Source organism: Mustela nigripes, chromosome 3, assembly GCF_022355385.1.
Source record: "Mustela nigripes isolate SB6536 chromosome 3, MUSNIG.SB6536, whole genome shotgun sequence".
NCBI classification, from domain to species: Eukaryota; Metazoa; Chordata; class Mammalia; order Carnivora; family Mustelidae; genus Mustela; species Mustela nigripes.
This window is the reverse complement of record NC_081559.1, coordinates 145,734,556-145,760,724: the sequence shown is the minus strand read 5'-3', so window position 1 is coordinate 145,760,724 and position 26,169 is coordinate 145,734,556. Positions and strand designations below refer to the sequence as shown.

General features: G+C 34.3%; 1 long non-coding RNA gene and 1 pseudogene across 1 annotated transcript in view; both read right to left on the bottom strand.

Annotated features, from left to right (window-relative positions):
• Nucleotides 1-26,169, bottom strand: part of LOC132013175 (uncharacterized) — a 1,013,735-nt gene that overhangs the window by 631,967 nt on the left and 355,599 nt on the right. The window lies entirely within an intron of this gene.
• Nucleotides 15,917-16,079, bottom strand: LOC132014637 (U2 spliceosomal RNA; annotated as a pseudogene).

The following is a 26,169-nucleotide window of genomic DNA, read 5'->3' as shown; positions in this document are numbered from 1 at the left end:
GGTGTAATTTTTTTTCCCTTTCAGGACTGGAGAATTATCCTCCAAGACTTTACCCACCCCCTCCTTTCCTTTCCCTAGATAACACTCATTCTTCAATTCTGTAATATTTTGAGCCAAATGGTTCCTAGATTAAGCCACTGATAAAAATGGAAATAATGCTTCCAATCCTTAAAAAGAGGCAGCAGAATTTCAATTATTTTTTTCTAGAAACCCAAAATAATAGATTAGGTATGGAACTCTGTGAGATTAATGATGAATAATAATCTCAACCTCCAGGCAAGGAGGGAAAATAAGCAGATGAAACATTTACAGAACATTCAATATGTTTTATATACTTTATAGACAAATCTCATGTAAGTACCAAACAAAATATACACTTACTCTATTTTACAAATAAGGAAACTAAAGATCAAAGAGATTACAAAAGATTCCTAACATCAAAATGGATCTGAATCCAGCAATGTCTAAATCCAAGACATGTACTTTTTCCATTATTCCCAGCACCTTAGAGACCACAAATAACTCTAACACAAGCACGATATGTTAGAGCAGGGCATGAAAATAAAAGGTAATAAGGTAGTGCTCTGAAAGATGCATCTTCAGGAGAACTTTAACTGGTTGTTAAAAAGCAGTATTAGAGAAGCAAAGAAGAGGATTCAAGAAGCCTTCCTAAAGGAGGTGTATTTGGGTCACACCTCATATACCAAGATTTTGAAATGATTCAGAAAACACTAAGAAATGAATCATAAGTGGGGCTCCTGAGTGGGCCTTAAGTTGGGCATGTCTGCCTTTGGCTCAGGTCAGGATCCCAGAGTCCTAGGATCCAGCCGCAACAGTGGCTGTCCCCCTGCTCGACAGGAAGTCTGCTTCTTCCTCTCCCTCTGCCCCTCCCCCTGCTCATTCTCTCTCTCTTTCTAATAAATAAAATCTTTTTTAAAAAAAGAGATGAAAAGAAAAATAAAAAAAGAAATAAGTAGCAAAACCAGAAAGGATCATATTAGAAATAAAAGGCCACAGAAGGTACCATTTTAACACTTTTATAGGTTTCACACATCCTGCCCAGTCCTTCCATACAACATTCCCAATTTTTACAGATGGCTTGGCAGAGAAGGTAACTCTGGTGACTTTTCAGGGAATCAAATTCTTTTGATTCTTTCAAATTCTTTTGATTAACTTTCCAGTTAATCAAATTCTTACAGCCTGAGATCTAATAATTCCCTGAGAAGTCCCCATGGGGAGATGCAGTATAGACTATCTGTATTTTATATCTAGTGAGGACAGAAAATCTCACTTAAATAAGATGGCTTCAATGAATGACAATATTAAGGTATATGAATACTAAGGACCCTTCCCTAATAGGACAGGTTGCCACATATTGAGGTAGATGGAAAAGAGAGGTTGAGGAATATCTCTGTTATTTTGAATTAAAATTTTACAAATTCTGATACTAAGAGTACATCTAAATACGTTTTTTATAGACTTTTAAAAATGAGATCACCAATAAAAATTCTTATAAAAAGAGTCTAGATACCAAACAAAAGTAATTTAAGTAGATCATGAATTTAAGATAAATTATGCTCCCAGGGAAAGGAAAACCCTCCTACACTGTTGGTGGGAATGCAAGCTGGTGCAACCACTCTGGAAAACAGCATGGAGGTTCCTCACAATGTTGAAAATAGAACTACCCTATGACCCACCAATTGCACTACTGGGTATTTACCCTAAAGATACAAACGTAGTGATCCGAAGGGGCACGTGCACCCAAATGTTTATAGGAGCAATGTCTATAATAGCCAAACTATGGAAAGAACCTAAATGTCCATCAACAGATGAATGGATAAAGACGATGTGGTATATATACACAATGGAATACTATGCAGCCATCAAAAGAAATGAAATCTTGCCATTTGCTACAACGTGGATGGAACTAGAGCGTTATCATGCTTAGCGATCAGAGAAAGACAACTATCATATGATCTCCCTGATATGAGGAAGTGGTGATGCAACATGGGGACTTAAGTGGGTAGGAGAAGAATAATGAAACAAGATGGATTGGGAGGGAGACAAACCATAAGTGACTCTTAATCTCACAAAACAAACTGAGGGTTGCTGAGGGGAGGGGGATTGGAAGAAGGGGGGTGGGGTTATGGACATTGGGGAGGGTATGTTCTATGGTGAGTGTTGTGAAGTGTGTAAACCTGGCGATTCACAGACCTGTACCCCTGGGGATAAAAATATTAAATATTTAAATTTTAATATTAATATTTAATATTAGTATTTAATATTAATATTTTAATTTTATATTAATATTGTATATTATATAATATTATATTAATATTTTTAATGTTTTAATATTTTAATATTTTTTAATTAAAAATTTAAAAAAATTATGTTCCCAGGAATATTTTCTCAGGCATATTCTGGAATAAAACATACTTGCAAAGTGTGCTACTTATGTGAATGATAAATTCAAGTTCTACCTGAGAATTTTTTTTAAGATTTTATTTTATTCATCTGACAGAGATCACAAGTAGGCAGAGAGGCAAGCAGAGAGAGAGGGGGAAGCAGGCTCCCCGCTTGAGCAGGGAGCCCGATGCGGGGCCCGATCCCACAACCCTGGGATCATGACCCAAGCCAAAGGCAGAGGCTTTAACCCACTGAGCCACCCAGGTGCCCCTACCTGAGAATTTCTTAAAGAGAAATAACTATCCATGATTGTACCAGCAACTTATTTGACATAAACATAAATAGCTAATTCTAAAAAATTATACCTTTCCCATATTCACAAGTAAAAGATAGCAAATATTTTAGTTGCTTAATTATACATATATATAAATAACTATTACATTTTATTGAGTTAAAAATGGTTATGAATATACCTTGCAATTTAAATCCTCAAAGTTAGCAGAAAAAGAAGCAGGGAGTATTCCCATCCCTAGACTCCAAAGGCAGGAACAGAATAACAATAGTAAACTAGCAATGTGATAAAATCCTTGTTCTGTCAAACACTTAATGAAATAAAAACTGAAGTCATTTCAAGTGACTGAAATTGGTAAAGGTATCGTTCTATAAACGATAGCCAAGGTGGCCACGTAGCTGGCTCCTCTTTATCCATTATCTTTTGGTTCAAAGTTTACTTCTTCAGAGAAGTACCAATCTATACAGAATATGATACCATCACACACACACACACACACACACACACACACACCTATTATGCTCTACTCTATTAGTATATTTTTATTAAGTCAAGGTTCTCAAAGTATAGTGGAAGGATTATTTAGGAACCACCAGATTTTTTCAAGAGGACTACATATTCAGGTCCACTTTCATAACAATATTAAGATATTATTTTGCCTTTTAAACTCTCATTCCATCACATCTAGACAAAGTAGGAAAGTTCATTGCTTTGCTTTCAGATTCCACAGTACAACTAACATTTAATTTATAAGCTTCTTTTTATAAGTCACACTTGCTTTATATATTCAGGATAAGCTAATCTACTTGCTCTTAAAAACTTTAACTGTTACAGGGCACCTGGGTGGCTCAGTGGGTTAAAGCCTCTGCCTTCGGCTCAGGTCATGATCCCAGGGTCCTGGGATCAAGCTCCACATCGGGCTCTCTGCTCAGCCGGAAGCCTGCTTCCCTCTCTCTCTCTGCCTGCCTCTCTGTCTGCTTGTGATCTCCGTCTGTCAAATAAAAATAATAATAATTTAAAAATTTTAAAAAAAATCCCGAGAACCAACGTACATTAAAAAACTTTAACTGTTACATATACACACGTAATAATGTATACCTTAAATGTTATACATATATATATGTAACTACATGAACATGTATATTTGTATATATACACACAAATACTTAAGGTTCTCTAGAGCATGTGATAGCATTTTAAGAGGTTTGAATGATTTCAGATAATAGTAGGTTGAACCACAATGAAGTTGCCAATACTGGACTATGTTTGACCTACAAAAAATGGCTATTTATTATGATTCAAGAATAAGAAAAAAGTGTACGGGAAAGCTATAGGAAAAGTTTACCTTGTCATATAAATGAGCACATCCATTATAATCAAACCTACTATCCAGGTCTTTCTTTCTCCATGAATTTAACCTTGGACAGGTAGTTCAATCAAACATCTGCCATAAGACCTTAAAGCAAATGTTGATGGAAAATCAGCAGTCTCTTCAGCCAATAGGGACAGGCATACCAAGAAGAGCAGGCTAGTAGTTCCAACAGCTCAAGAAATGGATTGATCCCAAAGGCAATGAAAGGGAGACTTGACCATCTGCAGTTCCCAAGAAGATAAATAAATCAGATTCAGATGTCTGCTGCAACTCCGGACATGATCAGAATGTCCCTTCATACTTTGTAGCATGGAACAACGGCATATAAGATACTGTTGCCAACTGGCGCAAACTGCTCTACTTGGCAGTCAGTCAAAGGAAAGAAGAGGTTGCCCCCACCCCCACAACAAGTCTTCAATTATGCTTTCATTTTAGAAAATAAAACAAATAAGGGAATATAAGTATTATCTGCTTATTACAGGGCATGATATAAATGCCCTGAAAAATAAATAAAGATAAAATAATGAAGTGCTGCTTTTAAGATGGGATATCCTAACGGAGATCATTTCAACATGCATTGGGATGCGGGAAATGCCCTATTCTTAATATTTCGCTCCATGGGGAAAAACTTCACTAGCTCTAATAACCCTGGCCTATTTCTACTCCCTCTCTCATTTTTCACCTAATTATGAGTTTGAAAGGAGAACCGCACGTTAGAACAGAGCTTGCTTCTGGTCTTCAAGGTGAGGGGATTTTAGTAAACACATATCTCAATCTGCTTCTCCATGCCAATTTTAGAGAAGACTCCTCCCAGATTGGCTGGAGAGAGGCCTGCTCTGGTTCAGCCCTGTTATATAGCTAAGTTGCTACTTCTTGGGCTCATAATTGCCCATAAGTACATAACTTTCATAAAAATAAAGGTGAATTTTCTGGCTTCTATGCATTAAACTTTTCACATTGTTTCTCAAGTGGCTCAAGATCTCAGTTGAGAAGAAAAATATTAAGGACAAGTACATACTAACTTCACCAATAATAAACAAACATTTCAAGTACATACTAACTTCACCAATAATAAACAAACATTTCAAGTACATACTAACTTCACCAATAATAAACAAACATTTGAAGTCAATTTTTGAGCACCACTATCTCTTGAATCTCTACAGGCTTGGAATTAAAGAAGTTCCTGGCCATCACCCTACACCGCAGCCCAGTGAGCCTGGGAAAAAAGAAAATGAGGGAACCAATGGCTTAGAGATGTTAGTGACTTGCTCCTTTTCTCCTTCCTAATAGATAAAAGGAGGATTTCACTTCTGGCAAACAAGCAAGCAAACAAGCTAAAACAAAAAAAATCCATTGAGCTATCCTGTCTTTCAACACCAGGTGAATTCTAATGGATTAATGCAAATGAAGACTGGTAAAATCTGTCTACAATGGCTGGGACCACCAAACTACAATGAGAACACTGCACCCAGTAAAACTGCGGCCAAGACTATAGTTATAAGAACACAAAACTTCCCTCTACTTCATTTTACTATTGTGAAAAGACAGTTATGAAGAGTAACTTTGTTCAAATTAAACAGCACTCTGTTTTTACATAAGATAGATGATCATAATAGTCGATGACACTTTTTAAAGGAAATGCTGCTGGAAAAATTACAAAGCAAAGCAGGCCTAAACAGCTGCATCTGTTGGACTGGGTCTTTGCAGCTGCACAGAACCCAGGATAAATGACAAGCAATTCTTCTCACTCATTCCTCTATTACTTCTAAATCCTCAGACTCATATTTCATACTTCAATGTCATATTATTTTTCTTATTGAGCTGCCAGGGGGAAAAAAGATAATTTCACTAAAGAGGACAAAATAAAGGGGACAGACTCTTTATCATAGGTAAGAATGAGAGAAAAAAAGTCATCTGATTTTAAGCCTTGGTTAAAGAAGTATTTTCAAGTGTTTTACCTGGGTCAGCATGTGACCTCTGGGAGATAATAACACACCTAAGGTTTCATAACCAAGAAATGAATTGAGAGGTCACATTAACACTGTCAAAGCAGTAATGTCGTATTACAAAAATAGTACTGCTGTGTTCAGAGTTCCTGATTCCCTAAATTAAGCAATAAAATGGACTACAGTCAAGTAAACCTGACTACAAATCAGGAGATAACCCTGCCACTACAACACAAACTCTTGGAACTCAAATACTGTCATCTGTAAAATAAAGCTGTGAGACTGCTGGAATTTAAGGTTGCTTTTAACTGTAAGATATTCTGTGTCTATTATCTACGTTTATTGTAAGAGAAACAGATGGGTAACAGGCACTTCTGCTGAAGGAAATGTGAAACAAAACAAAAAGTCCGTACTAATGATAGCTAAACATATATGGAAGAAGGAAATCTAGTTCTTCTGCTTCTGATTCTGTGCTGTTTCTTTTAAGTAATTATACTATCAGTTCTTGATTCTTAAACACTCATTGTTAGTGTTGTTACTTAAATGTGCCAAATAAAAAAGATCCATTTTTTAAAAATCACATTTACTTTTTCCTTATTAGAAATTGGTAAATGTTCATTGTTTTAAATATAAAAATTCACAAAAGGAAAATAAAAATGATCTATAATCTTATCACCTAGACAAAACCATAACTAACAATTTCTATACAAGAATGTATGTGTGAAATAAGTTCTCAGATATTGGCTTACCACCCGGTACTGAGGAACTTTAAGAATGGGTCCCTGTTTAGAACTGTTCAAATATATATTCTCAGTGGTCAAGCTGAAACTGGCACCACAAGAATAAAGAAATCACTTTCAAACAATTAATTATTAAGGTCCAAGAATCCATACTGGGAAAACTGGTATAGTGAGGAAAGAAAAAAATAAACTCCTACCCTACAATTTGCTGAGCGGAATGGACCAAGAAATTGAGTGTCCCAATTAAGAGAGTTCCACTTATTCATTACCCTACTAAATGGCATGCCTGCTTAATTGGAATAATCAGCAAGACGGAGACTTGGTTCAGTGCATTTGAATGACTCCTAATAATAGTTAACTGGCATGCCCATCTCATTTAAATGGAACACCTGGTGTTATCACTCAGCCCTGCTCCCAGGAGCTGGCTCTATAATATTTACTCACATAAATGTCTACGGGGCAAAGTTTTTATTGTTTCCTTACTGCTACACCTTAGGGATTGCTAACAAAGTTTTATCCAAGTTTAGTTTCCTCATAGACCTTTATCAAGTAATTGCATATTTGACACTGAAAATCCAGAGTGGTAGACTAAGGTTAATGACACACTTAGAGTTTTACTAAAAAGTATATTCTTTTTTTTTTTTTTAGATTTTATTTATTTATTTATTTGACAGAGAGAAATCACAAGTAGATGGAGAGGCAGGCAGAGAGAGACAGAGGGAAGCAGGCACCCTGCTGAGCAGAGAGCCCGATGTGGGACTCGATCCCAGCACCCTGAGATCATGACCTGAGCTGAAGGCAGCGGCTTAACCCACTGAGCCACCCAGGCGCCCCTAAAAAGTATATTCTTAAACAGAGTACCTTCAATATTATGAAGTATTTATTTGGCAGTCTTATAATTATATATTTGATGTCACAGTCAGCTATTACAGTAAAATTGCACTGATAAGAATGACAAGGAAACATAAAATGTCAACCTCAAATGAGTTTAGTTCAAATTATCCAATTAAATTTTAACTGCTTCAAAACAGATTCTCTACTAAACCTTCTTCTTTAGAGAAATAGTATTAAGGCTACTTTTTTGGTGGGGACAAATATTGTAGAAAATTCATTCAATTCAAATCTTACAATCTAAAAAAGGTCTTTTTTTAATTTATCTCAACAGCATGATCTGAAAAGCCCTTACTATATTTATGATTTAAGTGCAAAATATATGAAGCCTACTGGCATCTAATAACTGCTGAAAGATATGCAGCACTTAATCAGTTTTTTCATATCGCAGAGAGTTTCCCATCTGCAAGATGGGAAGTAATGCCGATCACTGGCTCTCTCCTAAACCCAATCCTAGTGAAGTGACAGAATCAAGGAAACTGTTGGATCTAAGAAACTGATAGTCAACTTTTTAAAAAATTTTTATTTATTAAATTTTTTTAATGTCCCTTTGCTGGGAAATGGCAGCCCAGAGTGGAGAGAAAGACCAAAAGAAAATTTCTAAATATGTTTTTTTCTCCTCCACATTGCTCAATACACTAACACTGTGAGCCATGAACAAGTAAATAGGATAGGTAATGCAAGGATAGCATTCATAGGAGGGGTTTTTCTGAGGCAGATGCTGAGACAGAGTTTGAACTACAGTGCATTTATTAGAGACCAATATCTGAAAAGGAGGAGGATAAAGCAGGCATAAACAGGAGGAGAAGTCAAAATATGATGCAGGCCTAGCACATTTTTAACCTGATGAGTAGTCAGTCTGGGAGCAAGTCTGCATCAAGATGAAATGGTCAGGTATTTACCTACCCGACTCACTAGTAACCAGTTGGGATTTCTCTGGAAATGGCATGAACTTGTTGAGGCAGTGCTGTGCTTCTGAGAAAGACCAGTAAGGATGATGAGTAAAGAACAGTATTCAGACAGACCTATAGTCCCTTAGCAATTCTAATTTGATCCTTATTCTTTATACTCTAAGTATTAAATTACCATAGTTAAGAAAGATATGGAAAAGGAAAGCACAAACCAATTTTACTAAAGAATGTAAAAACAATTATGAATAAAATATTATTAAATTAAATATATGTTTTAATATATGTATTTCACTTCTGTAAATAAAATTCATGTTAGAACTACCAGAGTACAATATCCAAATGACTTCTCCAGAATTTCCCCCCATGGCTATCTAGGCTCCCCAGTGATACAAAATTAATGTGGCAGCCATATTTACTATAGGGTGTTTCCTCTAAGAATTAAGCAAAGAGCAAGGCCTAAAAACATAATAAACAGATAACTCCAGGAACCACTTAGCAACAGTGGACTTACTGTTTGTACCTTATAGTGGTTCTGAATGTCTATGTCATGCAGTTATCTGCAGTTTTGCTGTGCATATGATTTGAAAAAATATGCATGGCAGATAGGAAAGTAAGATAAGCCAAAACCACCACACGATGAGGCTGTAGTAGTAGTCAGAGTATCTGGAATTGTATTTATTTATTCATATTGGAAATCCCTGCATACCTAATTTATTTATATAAAATGTAAAATGGTTTAGAAATAAACCCCACTGTGAGAGTGGATACAGGAGGAAAATATTTAATAAGGCCAAAGAGAGCAATGACTGTAAGCCATAAAATAGTAGTTCCTATGAACACATTGTCTTAGTGTTCACATGCTGGGGTTACTGAGGAGCCTTCAAGATATGTTCCTGTGCGTCAAAATCTATCTCATTATTGGCCTACTTGACAAGGAAGGCCTTGGGCTTTAAGGCACAGGGTTTGAGAAGAGATTTCTTCAACCACATACCAGCTGAATGAGCTTGCTCAAATTACTTACCTTTCTTCAATTTCAACTCCCTTATATGTGAAACAGTTAAGTAGCATACATTTAGAGTTTTATGATTATTAAATTAAGTAACCAGTAATGTTTCTCCATATATTCCTGAATCACTTGCAAAACTGTACTCTTGATCATATTACAACTATATTATTACTATTTATTTAATTATATGTATTACTTCAATATTCCAAGATATAATTTAGCCTATTCTGGACAAATTTTTTCAAGGTCTCATATTATTACCACTTAATGGAAAAAGAGGTATACAAAGATAAGAGTCTTAGCAAAAATCAGTAGTATATTATATAAGAAAAAAATATCTAAAATACGCATCTAAATCCAGGAGAGCTAAAATTATACTTCAAAAACCTAAGAAATGAAAGCTTTTGGTAAAGTATTACTGATAAAATTAATCTTTTTAATGACTCCATTAGATTCATGAAATTTAGGATGTTTGCATTTTGTTATAATTTTAGAATAGTGTGAAATAACTCATTGTAATTATTTAAAATTCACTCTCATATGTAAAACTGACCCAAAGACAGAATACTGAACCCAGTTTTATTAACCTTAAAGGAGCAGGAAAATTTATCAGATATATGTAAGTTGAGGCACTGAGTGTTAAACTGGCATTATCTGTACAAGATAAAAAGCAGTAAATCTTATTTTTTTCAGCAAAGATTAAGTTGTGTTTATGATTAATGCTAAGTATAAATTAAAATTGTCTTTGAACTTACGTATCAGTGTATTTCTTTACTTTTGAATAAGCTGTCACTTGGAGTTATTCCAAAATAAATAGCAAATAGACCCCCAGCATTAAAATAATGAGATAGCAATCCAAATTTCCAGGCAAATATATAATGCCATTTTCCAATAACAGAAGAAGCCTAAAGAGCAGTAGAAATAGATTTCCCTAGCAATATATGTCACTCAAATCCATTATTAATTTTGTGCCTTACCCAGCACATAGGGGTGTAGTTAAGATTAGAGCTCATTGGATTATTTAAAATTCAAAAAGTTTCCTGAGCTTCTCAGAGAAAGGTGCTATATAAATATTAAATAGCAATAATCATGATAATGATGAAATTATTATTCTAATCTTCATCTTGCACATGCTGTAAGTAATTCTCAGGCACTTTATCACTTGACTATGTGCACATACATACAGCCAGAGAGGTTTTGGGGGGTATGGAATTTCCTTTGAAATCAACAGGAGCTCTGCAATCAACTCAACTCTGCAGGGGAGTGGGGGAGGGAGGGAAGAAAGAAAAATTGCAGTGAATAGAATCAAAGCAAATGGAAAGAAAAAACACAGTTAAATGATTTCATAATTAAGAAAAAATAAGACAAGGTTGTTATTTTAATTAAAAGAAATAAAATTACAAATATTACTTTATAGGAAAAAGTGTAAATACAATAAAATTAAAATTTTAAAAAACAGCGATGCAATTTCTTGTGTAAGAAATGAAAACACTTCATTCTTTTAAATAAGACCCAAATATGTTCATTTATGTTTCTTATAAGTTCCTAAACCTTATTTTAAATTTGAAAATATCTCTTCTGTATCATATTTTAAAATCTTCTTTGTGTCTGCTAAAATCGGCTGCTGTAATAGTCCTGAAAAGAAGGTGATAAATTATATTTAAAAAGACAGCCTTCTGCATTACTGAGAACTACATCAGCACCTGTGGCCAAGAAAATCATAAAAATGGATGCCTTCAGAAAAGGTGTGATAAAGTGTATTTCCTTATAATTAGAATAGTAGAAACCACAAATATCATCATGTTTAATACTAAAAACATGGTAGAAGATGCAAGGAATATATCTTTATGAATTGCTATTTATACAGTTTAAAAGCTGTCTCCTTCCTAATTTTATCCTCAGACCCATATTTAGCCAGAGATGGAAACCATATTTATAGAAACAATCTTCTTCAGATTCTTTAAGATAAGAGGGCACAAACCAACACCTACAAATTTACAGTTTACTCAGCCAGCCTGGTAACCATGGAAACAGATTGACCATTTACACAGAGCTAGCCCTTGCGAATTCAACCCTGCCTCCCTGTCTTGAAAACTGCTAACAATGTAATCTGATTACTTTGTCTAAGAATGTATTATCATTCAACCAAGAATGTATATTAAAAAGTTCTTGCTACATTATTGTATAAAAAGGCTTAAAACATGTCTAACACAAAAGTATAACAAAATCCTTTCTACGGAATCTTTTATTGGAGAAAGAGATGCAGCATCAATAAGACTCTTGATTATGTGCCATCTGCCCATATTGTTCTCCACTTATTTTATCCCACACTTTATTGCTCTGTGCATCTTCAATCCTGCAAGCTCTGCCATGCATATGTCCTTTATAATACTGACTTCACATCATCCTCAGCCTCCACGTAAATGTGTGAAGAATGACGATTGATAATCCTTGGAGAGTTGAGATACATCATGAGTCTTTGCTCTTAAGCAGTGACAATTACCTATTTTTTTTTATTTTTTATAAACATATATTTTTATCCCCAGGGGTACAGGTCTGTGAATCACCAGGTTTACACACTTCACAGCACTCACCAAAGCACATACCCTCCCCAATGTCCATAATCCCACCCCCTTCTCCCAAACCCCCTCCCCCCAGAAACCCTCAGTTTGTTTTGTGAGATTAAGAGTCACTTATGGTTTGTCTCCCTCCCAATCCCAGAACAATTACCTATTTTTATTTGATTGCATTATTACAAATAACCATAGTATTACATCTGCTACTCTGGTGTACCTTACAGCATAAAATGAAATCTCACATGTATTACTCATATTGAATCTCCCAACAGGATGACAGAAAAACATCTTCATTGCTGCTTAAACAGTGAGAGTTCAAGAAAGTTCCAAGGGAACTCAAATATCTTATCCAAGGTAAAAGTATATAAATAAACAAAAAAAGATAAAGTTAGTTTATGTCTGGCTTAGGATTCACTTTGATCTTTTTTTTTTTTTTAAGAATTTATTTATCTGACAAAGAAAGATCACAAGGAGGCAGAGAGGCAGGCAGAGAGAGAGAGAGGAGGAAGCAGGCTCTCTGCTCTGCAGAGAGCCCGATGTGGAACTCGATCCCAGGACCCTGAGGATCCCAGGACCCTGAGATGGCGACCTGCGCCGAAGGCAGTGGCTTAACCCACTGAGTCACCCAGGCAACCCCCACTTTGATCTTTTGACTGTAACCCCACCCTTCACTCTTTATCCACAATTATTTAATTCCCAGGTAATATCTTAAGACAAACTAACTTTTCTAACTAACCATATTTACTGAAAAAATCAAAGTTTCTCTGTACATTTAACTTCCATCATATGTCACAATTTTTTCTTCTTATGTGACCTATAGTGATTATAAAATTTTTTATTATGGCATAAGCTATGTAATCAAATATCAAAGGTTAAAAGATCATACTAACAAATCTTGAATAGCTCTCCTTTTGTTGTTAAAAATCCCCTACTGAGATAAATTATATGTATTAAAAATCTTTGAAACTTTCTGGCTCATGATAATAAAAGTATAATTGACATATTGGAAAAATTAATTCCTTAATTTTTTAAGATTTTAGTTATTTATTTGAGAGTGTGAGAAAGAGAGAAAGCACAAGCAGGGGGTAAGGGTAGAGGGAGAAACAGACTCCCACTGAGCAAGGAGCCTCACACGGGACTGGATCCCAAGACCCTGGGAACATGACCTGAACCAAAGGCAGATGCTTAACCGAATGAGCCACCCAGGCACCCAAAGGCAGATGCTTAACTGAATGAGCCACCCAGGCACCCAATATTTCTACAATACTATAAATCAAGTGCTTTTATTTTCACTATTTTAAAAATTACAAAGTGCAGAAAAATAAATGAGTAATATACTTGTTTCAGTTTTTACTGGACAGTATTAAAAATTAAATAACTGTTTATAATGAAGATGGAATTCAGAAAAGCACTGCCTGAAGCATTTAACAAATACAGCAAAAATAAAATCCTTTTAGTATCCCCTCTATGACTATTTATTCCCTTATGCAGCAAATCAAAATTCTTTATTACTCTGCCATATTTTTTATAAAATTTATCACATTTATGGTTTTCATTTGTTTCTAAGTAACTCCTGACAGGTATAGACCATAATTATTCAGTATATACATAAAATCACAGCACAGGTCGTGGCACTTACTTGACATTCAGTGAAAACAGTTATGAATAATATAACTTATTAACATAAGTGTTACCCATAGCCAAAGATGTCTATGAAATTAAGATTACAGTTGACCCTTGAACAACATGGGTTTGAACTGTGTGAGTCCACTTATATGAGGATTTTTTACAATACAGTACTATTAATGTATTTCCCTTATATTTTCTCAATATTTTATTTTCTCTAGCTCACTTTATTGTAAGAATACAGTATATAATACATATAGCATACATATAGCATGTTGATGTTATCAATAAGGCTTCCAGTCAACAGCAGGCTATTAGTAGTTAAGTTTAGGGAGAGTCAAAAGTTATATGCAGATTTTGACTATGTGGGGACATCAGTGCCCCTAGCCCCCATGTTGTTCAAGGATCAACTGTACTTTGACATCTACAATAGATTATATACACATATATATGATATATAGAGAGATTATATACACATATAATATATGCACATACATATTTAACATGAAGAAAAGACATCTCCTTTGATATCATCTAAGTAAATAAATTTTATTGGCATAGCACTTTCAGACTTTTTTAAAATAAAGTTGAAAGTTGAAAAGTGTAAAGAATTTCAGAACTCTTTAGGTATAACACTGCAAGTTATTTACAACTCTGATTTATATTAAGCCAGTGGTAAACTGATCCCACATGTAAAATGAGTCAAAGTCTTTCAAAACATTAATACTGTATTAAAGGAGAGGAAATGGTACTAAACAGTTCATGTTGCTCTACAAGATTTAATTTTTCACAGTGGGAAAAATTTATTTCTTACATGAGAGTGACTTACTTGTCAAGGCTCACTATAGTATCAGATACATTTGTATTGGACCTAAGCCTAAAAATATGGTTTAAGAACTTAAGTTTACAGAAACTGCCTCACATGTCTCCTTGTATATCCAAGGCCCTTTACAGAGGCTCTTAAAAAAAAAAAAAAAAAAAAAGTACTTTCACTCCCTATGATGTAAAACCAAAATAGGTATTTAAAAGGATACTAAATCATTTAGAGCATTTTCATTAGTTAAAAAAACAATATTTTTATAATTATTAATGTTTAAATATATTCATTTTCTATTGTTACATAACAAACATGGCACTTTAAAAACCATTTATTATTTCACTGTTGTAAAGGTCAGAATTTTGACCTCAGGGTATGAGAGGCCAAAATCAAAGTGTCAGCTGGCTAGATCTTATCTAGAAACTCTGGGGAAAAATCCACTTCCAGGCTCATTCAGGTTGTCGGCAGAATGCTGTTATACGTGGTTGTAGGACTGGAGTACCTGTTTCCTTGGTGGCTGTCAACTAGGAGTGGCTCTCAGCTTTTAGAGAGTACATTTCCCTTTTGCCATATAGGATGGTAACATAATCATGAAAGTAACACCAAAAGGTGAAAGTCATGGGAGCCAGTTTAAAATTCTGATGACCACAAACATTATTAAAATCTTAGTAGTTAAAGAACAAGTGATTTAAAAACCTCTATATTTATATTAGTTTTAAAGAATAACAAGTTTAGTTTAAAAATAAAACCCAAACGAAGGAAAAAAGCTACTAATAGCAATTTTAATTATGTGTAAAATTTCAACATACAATGATATACATACATATATAAATGGTAATAGCCTTATATGAAAGGTATCAAAGATATTAATCTACATAGGTAAATCTAAATAAACCATCTACATTTTAATCTGTAAGATAAATACTGTGGATTAAAAAATGAAAAGTAAAAATAGTTCCACCACTTTAATTTTTTAAATTATTTGAAAGTGTCAGTTATATTTAACAGACCATGCTAAGATAAATTAGTGCTGAGGTAAAATTTATATGTAAGAAAATCTAAAAACTGTATTTTGACTTTCTATAAAAGCTGTCAAAATCTTTTCCACCCTGCAATGACATGGATAGAACTAGAGAATGTAATTCTAAATTGAATAAGTCAGTCAGAAAAAGACAAATACCATATGATTTCATTCATATGTGTAAATTAAGGGAAAAAAAAAAACCCAAGGAAAGAAAAAAGAGAGAGACAAACCAAGAAAGAGACACTTAGCTATAGAGAACAAACTGATGGTTACCAGAGGGGAATGGAATGGGGGGGATGGATGAAATAGGTGATGTCTCAAGATTAAGGAGGGCACTTGCTGTGATAAACACTGGATAATGTATGGAAGTGCCAAATCATGATACTGTATACCTGAAACTAATGTAACATTGTATGTTAACTATATTGGAAAATTACACTTGATCTTAGCCAAAAGGCCAAGAAGTGATTATATTGGAAAATTATAATAAAGGGAAATCAAACAAAAATTTTTTAAAAATATTTACCCATTTCTTTTTTAGCATCCTCAAAAAAAATCAATAAAATTAAAAAATAAATTTAAAAAAACTTGATCTTTAATTATATAATTTAATATCTGCAATTAAAACAGCATGAATATCTACAAATGGAAGGAATACAGCCCAAATCAAGAAAAATACCAATTACTACATATACCAGCCAAAATGTCAGACAAGATACACTATTCTTAAGCATTATGACCTAAAAATAATTTACATAATCCTTAAAAACTCCAACAATATCTCCTTTCTTGAAGCACGTGCAAGCGTCATAGGTCAATGGCAAAATCAGGAAAGATTCCCTGGTATTCATCCTCAGAGAAAATGGAGCAAAGGTGATAAAACTCAAACATGCTGTCCTTTTCAATTTTCTGTAACTCTCCCCACAACGAAGGGTAGTGGCAAGAACTTGAAGAGTGAAAGAGGAGAAGCCACCATCACCATGTCTATTAACTAAAGTCAGTTCAGCAGAAATATGCATAAAATCAATAGTTCAAAATACTGGTGGCTATCCTATAAAGTCAAGAGAAATGTCAGCTTAAGATGCTCTTCCTCTAAATTTTCTTGATTTTTCTCATTACTCATGCTATTCAAATATTTGCTCATACATGACCTGCTCATAGCTACCTTCCTTGACCAACTTATCAAAATAATACCTCTCACAAACACACATCTCATCACTTTTTATTCCCTTAATTGCTTTACTTCACATACTATTAGTTATTCCTAAAATCATGTTTACCACCTTTCTTACTAACAATGGAAGAAGGAATTTCTCCTATATTTTTTACTATTTTCCCTGGCAGTTACAATAATGCCTGGTGTATGTTGGGTATTCAATATATATTTAATGAGTAAATGTGTATTTAATGAGTTAATGAATAGGTGACAAATATTAAAATATTTTTAAATGGGTACTTGAAAAAGAAACTTCAAATTCATTAACAGCGGTTCTGTAGAAAGATCAAAGAGATAAGTACATAGGTAGACATAATTATGGGGGGGAGAGAGAGAGAGAAGGGAGGGAAAGACATGGAGATAGAAAGAGTAAGACAGAAAGAGAAAGCAAATACACAGGTTATGGTTTGCCTCTTTATTTCTTATGGGAAAGATCCAAAGAGGACTATAACCTTGAGACAAATTTTTATTTCTTTTATCAAAAGTTTGAGGCTAAAAATAACAAAATAATAACATGTCTATTCTGAATGGTAGTAACATAAGTATTTGTAATATTCTCTATATTGCTTGACTGTTCTAGAAAACTCAAACTTTAAATATTTCTAAGTTTTAAATATGTACAGAAAAGAAAACCATCAACGAAACAAAAAGGCAGGGGCCCCCGGGTGGCTCCAAGGGTTAAAGCCTCTGCCTTCGGCTCAGGTCATGATCCCAGGGTCCTGGGATCGAGCCCCACATGGGGCTCTCTCGTTGGCGGGGAGCCTGCTTCCTCCCCTCTCTCTCTGCCTGCCTCTCTGCCTACTTGTGAACTCTGTTGAAAAAATAAATAAAATCCTTAAAACAAAACAAAACAAAACAAAAAGGCAGCCTAATCAATGGGAGATGACATTCGTAAATGATATATTCATTAAGTATATATTAAGTACATAATATCTAAAATATAAAGAACTTATACAACTCAACCCCAAATAAACTATCCAATTTAAAAAGGGGAAGAGGACCTGAACAGACATTTTTCCAAAGACATCAAGACAGCCAACAGATGCATAAAAAAGATGCTTAGCATCACTCTTCATTTGGGAAATGCAAATCAAAAAAATGATACAGCATCTCACACCAGTCAGAATAGCAAGTATCAAAAAGACAAGAAATAACGGGTATTGGCAAGAACATGGAGAAAAAGGAATGCTCATGCACTGCTTATTGTAATGTTAATCAGTGCAGTCACTACAGAAAACAATATGGAGGTTCCTCAAACAATTAAAAATAGAAATCCCACAAGATCAAGTAATTCCACCACTGGTTATTTACCTAAAGATAATGAAAACACCAATTCAAAAAGATGCACCCAAGTTTATCGCAGTCTTATTTACAATAGCCAAGATATGAAAGCAAACTAAGTGTCCACTGATAGATAAATGGGTGAAAAATATATGGTAGATATAAGCATTAAAAAAGAATGAAAACTTATTATTTGCAACAACATGGATGGACTTAGATAGACGGTATCATAGTAAGTGAAATAAGTCAGACACAGAAAGACAAATTCCATAGGCTTGTATGTGGAATCTAAAACAAAACAAATGAACAAACAAACAAAGAGACTCTTAAATACACAGAACAAACTGGTGGTTTCCAGAAGAAAGGTGGCTGGAGGGATAGTTGAAATAAATAAAGGAATAAGGTATAAACTTTCAGTTATAAAGTAAGTAATTCACAAAGATAAAAAGTATAGCATAGAGAATATAGTCAATAGGATTGTAATAAGATTGTATGGTGATAGATGGCAACTACCCTTACTGTGGAGAGTACCAAGCAATGTATATAATTGTCCAATCAGTGTACTGTACATCTGAAACTTAACATTGTATGGTAATGACACCTTGACTTAAAAATATTATTTCAAGCAGGGCGCCTGGGTGGCTGAGTAGGTTAAGCCTCTGCCTTCAGCTCAGGTCATGATCCCAGGGTCCTGGGATTGAGCCCCACATCGGACTCTGCTTAGTGGGGAGCCTGCTTCCTCCTCTCTCTCACTGCCTGCCTCTCTGCCTACTTGTGATCTCTCTCTGTCAAATAAATAAATAATATCTTTAAATATATATATATATTTCAAGCCTATTAATTTAATTCAAAAATAACAGAATTTTTTCACTGATTAAAGATTAATAAAATAAAACACATCTATATACAATAACAGCAATAACAACTGTAAATAGATGATATAGGAGAAAGTAAAAGAATCCTTAAAATGAAAAAACAAACAAAGAAAATGAATGATGGTAATGAGAATATGTATTATATAGTGTGAAATACACTATAATATGTAGGACTCATTACTCCAATTTCAAAGCTTACTACAAAGCTCCAGTAATCAAGACAGTGTTGTACATTTTAGAATACTGAAAGAGACATAAGAGCCCAGAAATAAATTTGTATGCTGATTTTCAACAAGGATGCCAAAACAATTCATTGTGAGTCATTTTTTCACTTAAAACCTCAGTTCTATCTATACAGTTATATATATATATATATACACATATATATATATGGTCTAAAATATATAAATAAATAAAATATAAATATAAATAATAAAATATAAAATATAAATAAATAAAATATATGGTCTAAATATATATATGGTCTAAATATATATATGTGTATATATATATGGTCTAAAATGGATCATAGACATAAATATAAAAACCAAAATTAGAATATTCTTAGGAGAAAATGCAGGTTTAAATCCTTGTGATCTTGGATTAGGCAAAGCATTCTTTTTAAAAAAAAGAAAATGATTTTATTTATTTTATTTGCCAGAAAGAACGCAAGAGAGAACACAAGCACGAGGATCAGCAGGCAGAAGGAGAAGCAGACTCCCTGCTGAGCAGGCAACATGATGGGGGACTCAATCCCAAGAACCTAGATCCTAGGATCATGACCTGAGCCAAAGGTAGATGCTTAACTGACATAGGTGTCCCTAGGTAAAGCATTCTTACAGTTGACACTAAAAGCTCAGGTTATAAGAGGGAAAAAAAAAAAAAGGATAAACTAGGCCTCATCAAAATAAAAACTTTTGTGCTTTAAAAACACTAAGAGGGGCACCTGGGTGGCTCAGTGGGTTAAGCCTCTGCCTTCGGCTCAGGTCATGATCCCAGGGTCCTGGGATCGAGCCCCACATCGGGCTCTCTGCTCTGCAGGGAGCCTGCTTCCTCCTCTCTCTCTGCCTGCCTTTCTGCCTACTTGTGATCTCTGTCAGATAAATAAAGAAAAAATCTTTAAAAAAAAAATTAAAAAAATTTAAAAAATTAAAAATAAAAACACTAAGAACATGAACCCTCAACTCTATGGTCAAATAATCTTCGACAAAACAGGAAAAAATATACAGTGGAAAAAAGACAGTCTCTTCAATAAATGGTGCTGGGAAAACTGGACAGCTATATGTAGAAGAATGAAACTCGACCATTCTCTTACACCGTACACAAAGATAATCTCAAAATGGATAAAAGACCTCAATGTGAGACAGGAATCATTCAGAATCCTAGAGGAGAACATAGGCAGTAATCACTTCGATATCAGCCACAGCAACTTCTTTCAAGATATGTCTCCAAAGGCAAAGGAAACAAAAGTGAAAATGAACTTTTGGGACTTCATCAAGATCAAAAGCTTCTGCACAGCAAAGGAAACATCAACAAAACAAAGAGGCAACTTGCCCACGGAATGGGAGAAGATATTCATAAATGACAGTATAGACAAAGGGCTGATATCCAAGATCTATAAAGAACTCCTCAAGCTCAACACACACAAAACAGACAATCATATCAAAAAATGGGCAGAAGATATGGACAGACACTTCTCCAATCAAGACATACAAATGGCTATCAGACACATGAAAAAATGTTCATCATCACTAGCCATCAGGGAGATTCAAATTAAAACTACATTGAGATATCACCTTACACCAGTTAGAATGGCCAAAATTAGCAAGACAGGAAACAACATGTGTTGGAGAGGTTGTGGAGAAAGGGGAACCCTCTTACACTGTTGGTGGGAATGCAAGTTGGTGCAGCCTCTTTGGAGAACAGTGTGGAGATTCCTCAAGAAATTAAAAATAGAACTTCCCTATGACCCTGCCATTGCACCCCTGGGTATTTACCCCAAAGATACAGATGTCGTGAAAAGAAGGGCCATCTGTACTCCAATGTTTATAGCAGCAATGGCCACGGTCGCCAAACTATGGAAAGAACCAAGATGCCCTTCAACGGATGAATGGATAAGGAAGATGTGGTCCATATACACTATGGAGTATATGTGAAAGGATGAATACCCAACTTTTGCAGCAACATGGACGAGAACGGAAGAGATTATGCTGAGTGAAATAAGTCAAGCAGAGAGAGTCAATTATCATATGGTTTCACTTATTTGTGGAGCATAACAAAAAGCATGGAAGGGGAGGTGAATCATGAGAGACTGTGGACTCTGAAAAACAATCTGAGGGGTTTGAAGTGGCGGGGGGTGGGAGGTCGGGGTACCGGGTGGTGGGTATTATAGAGGGCACGGACTGTATGGAACACTGGGTGTGGTGAAAAAATAATGATACTGTTATGCTGAAAATAAATAAATTTTTAAAAATTTATATAAAAAGAAAAAAAAAGAATGAGATCAAATATTTACAAATCATGTATATGATAAGGAACCTGTATCCAGAATATATAAAGAACTCCTATGACTCAACAATAAAAAAAAATCCAATTTAAAAATTGGACAGATGATCTGAATAAACAATTTCTTCAAAGAAGGGACACAAGTGATCACTAACCACATGAAAAGATGTTTAACATGATTAATCACTTAGAAAAGGCAAATCTAACCCAAATGAAATACTTCTTCACAGTCACTTAATGCCTATAAATAAAAAGACAGGTGGCAAATATTAACAAAAATGTCAAGAAACAGGAATTCTGATATGTTGCTGATGGGAATATAAACTGGTACAGCTGCTTTGTAAAACAGTTTGGAAGTTGCTCAAAATGTTTAACAAATTGTTAACATATGACCCAGGGATTCCAGGCCTAAATGTACAACCAAAAGAAATGAAAACACACAACCTACAAAAACTTGTACATGAACATTCTATTCAGCCTTCAAAATAGCAACAAAAACAAGTGAAAACAACAGAAATGTCTATGAACTTATAAATGGATAACTAAAACATATTCATTGAATGGAATACTATCTTGTACCAAAAGGGAATGAAGTGATGATATATATACATACACTACAGTGTTGATGAACCTCAAAAACATTACAATAAGTGAAAAAAACCCAAACAGAAAAGATCAGGAATTTTAAAATTCCATTTATATGAAATTTCCAGAATCAACAATTCTTAAGAGACAAAAATTAGAGCAATGTCAACTAAAATGTTGTCAACTAAATATACACTGCAATAATAGATTTTGGGGTGTTCAACCTAACTATCAGAATAAACTATATTTGATTAAAACATTATATATATATATATATATATATATATATATATATATATAAATTCAGTTTGCTAATACTTTATACTACTTTATAAACACTGCTGTTTTACTTGCTAATATTTTCTTTCCACTCTTTAAACTTGTCTTCATAACTGACAACGTTCCATATTTTTATTCATTTACTCATGAAATATTTACTGAGTGCTTTCTATGTAGCATATACTATTGGAGGTGCTTAGGATATACTTTTCAAGAATATAATTCTTATTTCGTTTCCAAAGAAGTATTAATTTCACTTGTTGAACATCCACAACACACTTATTTCAAATGTTTATCAGAATATTGTAGAAAATTGTTTTCATTCAGGATAAATTATTTTGTCTTCTTTACCAAGGTATTAAATGTGGTTTAAAATTTTATTCTAGGCTCATATTAGATGGAAGATTTATCATCATTAATATGCATATGTTGTTATTAACATTGCATATGCTTTTCCTCTCTCTTCCTCACTTTCTCTCTGTGTGTGAACTTCCTTTGTCTAGCTCTTTAATGATGCCTGTAGCTGACCCTATCAGATGGTGACTACACTTATCCTGGTGAGCACTAAGTAAATAATTGTTACATCAATGTATTGTACACTTCCAACTAATATAATACTGTGTGTTAATTATACTTCAATTTAAAAAAAGAATATGGGTTTACTCCTGTGTGTAAGTTACTTTGGGCTCTTGGAGATCAGCAAAACCCAAGACGAACTTAGAGAGTTTTTTTTCAGCCATATCTTATGAATAGGATACCAGACCTTAATCTCTGTTTTCAAACAATTAAATACACCATTTGAAAATAATTTCTAATGCTCTTTTACTAATTGGAGGTAATTTCTGGCTTCCACCTCTCATTTATTAACCCAGAGGCCAGCAGGCCCACAAAATCAGCTCTGCTCACAACTATTCACATTCTGCTCTGTGGAGATCTGCCTCATATTTGAGGCTAGCTATATATATCTCTGTTTTGGTATTTTTTAATGCTATCCAATATTAGCATATAGATTTAAATTTAAGTACTAAATTTACCATCTTATCTTAAAACATCTGAGAAGCGCATTAAATTTTAAATAATGTAGTATTGCCTTGACCTTCAGTGGAACAATTAATAGCATCCATAACCAGATATAAAGTTATTTATACAGAGAAAGGAAGAACATGTAGGAATCTAATAAATCAAATAAAAAGGTTATGTAATAATTAATTCATCATCTCTGTAGTTTGGAAAAACAACTCCTTTCATAATATATAGAACATTTACATTAGTGTCTGGCGCTTTTCTTTTGAAAAGGTGCATTTTTTTTACATTTTATTTTAATTCTAGTATAATCAATATTTAGTATTATACTAGATTAAGGAATATAATACAGTGATTCAACAATCCCATACATCACCCAGTATTAATAATGACAAGTGCACTCCTTAATTCCCATCACCTCTTTCACCCATCCCCCCACCCACCTCCCCTTTGGTAACCATCAATTTGTTCTCTATAGCTAGAGTCTGTTTCTTGGTTTGTCAGTCTTTTTTTTTTCCCTTTGGCAATTTGTTTTGTTTCTTAAATGCTACATATGAGTGAACTCATACAGTATTTGTCCTTCTCTAACTTATATCACTTAGCATAATACTCTCTAGCTCTGTCAATGTCATTGTAAATGGCATGATTTCATTCTTTTCATGGCTGAATATTTCCTTCTACATATATATTACATCTTTTTATTCATTCATTTATTGATAGACACTTGGCTTGCTTCCATAACTTGGCTACTATAAAGAATTCATATATCCCTTTGAAATAGTGGTTTTGTATTTTGGGGGTGAATAGCTAGTAGTGGGATTACTGAATTATAAGGTAGTTCTATTTTTAACGTTTTGAGGAACCTCCAAGTGTTTTCCACAGTGGCTGCACTCCGACCAACAATGCAAGAGGGATCGTTTCTCTCCACATGCTAGCCAACACTTGTTTCTTTTCTTTTTAATTTTAGTTACTCTGACAGGGAGGAGATGATATTGCATTGTAGTTTTGATTTGCACTTCCCTGATGATGAGTGATGTTGTGCATCTTTTCACATGTCTGTTGGCCATCTTTTTTTTTTTTTTTAAGATTTTTATTTATTTGACAGAGAGAGATCACAAGTAGGCAGAGAGGCAGGCAGAGAGAGAGGAAGGAAAGCAGGCTCCTTGCTGAGCAGAGAGCCCGATGTGGGGCTTGATTCCAGGACCCCAGGATCATGACCTGAGCTGAAGGCAGAGGCTTAACCAACTGAGCCACCCAAGCGCCCCTGTTGGCCATCTTTATGTCTTTGGAGAACTGTCTGTTCATTTCTTCTCAGGCATTTTAATATAGTATTGTATTCAAACCTCAAAACAACCTCAATGATGATTATGTCATTACTGTATCATTTTAGAGATAAGGAAACAAAAAAACAAGTTAATTTTATGTAATATCTTCAAATGATGCACAATTGGTAAGTTGTGAAGAAAGGACTCAAACCTAGATTATCTAACTTTAGAACCAAATTCTTCATCATGATATGTCTGGGAGGAAATCAGCTAGAGATGTCTAATCACCAAATCACCATGTTCAGAAGATAAGGACACTGAGTTGTATTACTAGTGATAATTACCCAGCAGGAATGAATGAGACATTTGCATGAGAAGGAGCTGAGGTCAAGACTTGGAAAACAACAGATTTAGGTAGCAGTTCCAGAAAAAGAAGCCAGCAAAGGAGATCTGTTAACCCAAATGTAAGAGGAGACCCAGACATGCATCTTCCAAGGATCCAAGTATCTTGCATATAATACAAAATATTTTGTTTCAAGGTTAGGAGAAATTATATGTTTTTTTACAATTCCCCATTAGACTAAGAGGAATAATTTCTACAATAATAAAATTCTACAAAAATAAAGTAGCAATTACATAGACCAGATGATTCCAGTAAAGTTTAGAAAATAGTATTTTTCAAGTATCATTTAGAATTAATTAAATTGGCTAAGATTTTTCACTTCACATAAAAATTCAAATGAATAAATGAAAATATAAATGAATTAAAGACCAGGAAAATTATGACCCATATATTCAGATTTCAGTAAATTATATTAGAACAAGATTTAATCACAAACTTCACTGATCTGGATCAGTATTTAGTTTGATTCTTAGTGTGATACTGCTTATATTAATTCAAAAAACATTGAAATTAGATTCTCAAACACTATACATGTTAATTTTTTATACACTAATTATAAAGATGAATGAATACCTCTCTCCATTTCATATTCACATAGTACAATAAGAGTTTCCTTCATATTACCTATCAATATTTATGATTAAAAAATTTTATTTTGAAAAGGGGTACCTGGATGGCTCAGTCAGTTAAGCATCTACCTTTGGCTCAGGTCATAATCCCAGAGTCCTGGGATTAGCCCCACGTAAGGTTCTCTGCCCGGTGGGGAGCCTGCTTCTCTCTTTCCCTCTGCCCGCCATTCCCTCTGCCTGTGTTCGCTCTCGATCTCTCTCTGTGTCAAATAAATAAATAAAATCTTTTTTTAAAAAATTGTATTTTGTGAACTGATTGATAATTAGCTTCCCCTAACGCGCCTGGGTGGCTCAAATGGCTAAGCGTCTACCTTGGGCTCAGGTCATGATTCCAAGGTCCTAGGACTGAGTCCCACATCTGGCTTCTGGCTCAATAGCACTGGCTTCCACATTAATCAACCAGTTCCACAAGTGCAAGGTCTGCATTTTTTTAAATCACCTTTGTATCTGTAGATAAGGTATAGAGCTTCATCACAGGAAAAACTCAATCACTGCTTT